The sequence below is a fragment of the Antechinus flavipes genome, chromosome 1, assembly GCF_016432865.1.
Source record: "Antechinus flavipes isolate AdamAnt ecotype Samford, QLD, Australia chromosome 1, AdamAnt_v2, whole genome shotgun sequence".
Lineage (NCBI taxonomy): Eukaryota > Metazoa > Chordata > Mammalia > Dasyuromorphia > Dasyuridae > Antechinus > Antechinus flavipes.
This window is the reverse complement of record NC_067398.1, coordinates 4,713,864-4,716,408: the sequence shown is the minus strand read 5'-3', so window position 1 is coordinate 4,716,408 and position 2,545 is coordinate 4,713,864. Positions and strand designations below refer to the sequence as shown.

At 59.4% G+C, this 2,545-nt stretch overlaps 1 long non-coding RNA gene across 1 annotated transcript; it reads left to right on the top strand.

The window, feature by feature from the left end:
• The first annotated feature begins 289 nt into the window (after positions 1-289).
• LOC127547342 (uncharacterized) lies at positions 290-2,231 on the top strand. The gene is made up of 2 exons (XR_007950164.1): positions 290-1,806; positions 1,929-2,231. It is a non-coding gene; the product is annotated as an uncharacterized LOC127547342 (long non-coding RNA).
• Positions 2,232-2,545: the final 314 nt, after the last annotated feature.

Sequence of the window (2,545 nt, the reverse complement as noted above, 5' to 3'; positions counted from 1 at the left end):
GATGAGATGAAATGATTATTCATGTTTCCCAAGAACCCGGGGTGGGGCAGCCTGTGGGTACGTCTGGGGGGTGGGGGGAGGATGGCCTGTGGGCCCGGGCCCAGCCTGGTGCTGGCGGGCTGCTCTGGGCTGCTCTGGGCTGCTCTGGCCTCCTCTCAGGGCCAGGAAATGGAGAAAATGAATGGAGACCAAAGTCCGGGGCTTTAAGTAGAGACAGGACCATGGAGAGGTCAGGCCATTTCTGATCACGGTGGGGGGAACTTGGCCCAAACCCTCTGGCCTCTGACAGGACACCCTGCCTTCCTCCTCCTCCTCCTCGGGCTCAAGCTGAGCCAAGCCACGGATGTGCCCCCAGCCAGACTGCAGAGGGGAGGTGCCCCGCCTGGGGGACCCAGGAGCCCCTGTCTCCTGGACCCCCCACCTGTGGGCTACTGCCTCCCCTCCTGCCGGGGGCTCAGGGCCTTCTGGGTAGCAGGTGCAGTCTGAAAGCCGGTACACAGCGAGCTCGTGTCCCTGGGGGAGGGGAGGGTTTGCTGGTATTAAAAATCCTTATTGTTCAAAAGTAATTGAGAGAAAAGAGGCAGCGCGATTTTGTAGGGGCAGAGAGAGGGAAGGAAAAAGAGAAAAAGAGACACGGAGAAAGAGAGACAAAGAGGGTAGAGACAGAGATACAGAGACACAGAGAAAGAGAGAGACAGAGACACAGAGAAAGAGCCAGACAGACAGCGTGCCCACAAGGGCCAGCACCTCTTAGGGCGCTCCAGTTTCAGGGCCTTAGCCATGCTGAGGAGGCGGAGGGCATTTCTGTGCTTCTTAAACTAATGAAATCTTATACTAATGAAATCCCAGCCCTTGGCCCCGTCCCAGGCCCAAATTGGAAAAACAAAGCTGCCCTTTTTGGCTTCCCCAGCCCCGCCACACCCGCCAGTGGCCGCCTGGCTCGTCTTTGGGGTAGAGGCCAGTCCGGGCCTTATCTCTCTCTTGGCAGCCGAGCCTGAGGCTGAGAGCAGCCCTGTGGCAGCCTCCCCGGGCCAGGAGCAGCTCGTTCTCCCCGGGCCAGGAGCGGCTCAGGGGCCAGAAGCGCAAGATCTCCCCATCTTTAGCTAAGCATCCCTGGGAAGGAGCAGTGTGCAGAGGGCGCCTTCGCCTGAGGGCAGACCCTGGTCTTGGATGCCCTCCTGTCCCCCCCATAGAGAGCTCCTCAGGGCCCCAGGCCTTCTGATGAGAGGAATTGGGGAAGCCCAACAACAACCGCTCCCAGAAGCGGCGCCCCAGGGCTGGGTCCTGCCTCAACCCCCCAAAACAGCTCCTGGATCCCGTCTTACCCACCAGCTCCAGCGGCCTTTCTTTGCTTCCCATCCCTGACGTGAGGAGAGGGAAGAAGGGAACTGGAGACAAAGGAAAGGAGGAAGAAAGAAGAAAAGCAGCAAGTGAGGAAGCAAAGGGGAAAGCAGAGGGGGCGAGAGGAACATGGAAAGGGGGGCAAAGTTCCTGTGGGATGTGGGAAATGTGGTGGGAAGCCAGGCTTCCTGCAGGGAGGAGCAGAGCGAAGGCCCCAGGCCCCGAGAAGGAGCGAGGAAGACACCTTTATGCCCTCTGGAAACCAGCCTTGGCCGAAGCTGAGTGAGCGGACCCCTCGCCCCTTCTAAGTGCCTCCAAAAAGGGGAGGCAGATTGGGATACTTCCACTTCCTTGAGAAGGAGCATTCCTTCATGCTTGGGTTCGAATCCCACTTCAGCCCTCCGCAGCTCCTTGCCTCAGTTTCTTTATCTGTAACATCAGACCGGACCCGACATCCTCTAGAAGGTGAGCTTCACTTTTGTCAGAGGGAGAGGGGCTGGTAACTTGCCCAAGGGGACCTGTGATCAGTAGCGAGGCTGGGAGGAGAATGCTGCCCCTCTGGCTTTTTCACTGCGTCATTCTTCCAGCCAAGGGACCATCCTTGGAAGACCATCCCGGGAGGATCATTCTGGGAGGACCATCCCGGGAGGATCATCCTGGGAGGATCATTCTGGGAGGACCATCCCGGGAAGACGTCTGGAGCGGAAGTCAAAGGGCCTGGTTGCGAATGAGAGTTCAACCACCTCAGCTTCGCCGCGACTCAGTTTTCTTATGTGACAAATGGGGGATGGGATCTGCAAGCTCCCCGAGGCCTTTTTCTAGCTCCGGCTCCTAAATTTCACCCGGGGCTTCCCCTTTATTGTAGAATAAAGAGCAAACGTTTGCAGAAAGCGGGACATTCTCTCCCTGTCCTCCCTCAGTGCCGCCGCCGCACTTAGCGGGCCTCCCCCCGTGCGCGCTGCCTCCCGGCGGCACCGGGGCCGGCTAGCGTCTGGCTGCTTTCCCCCCTGGGCCTCCTTCCTCCTCCCGGAGGCTCCGCGGCCTCCGCTTTCCCCAGTTACTTCCCTCCGGTTTCCCCTCTGGCCGCGGCGGGGGGTGACCTTAGGAGGAGCCGCCCTTTGTAACATCAAAACCTTCGAATTTGCAAGAGACTTCCTCCCCTCCCCCAGCGGAGCCCCGGGCTCTGCTCCCTTGATTGAGGAAA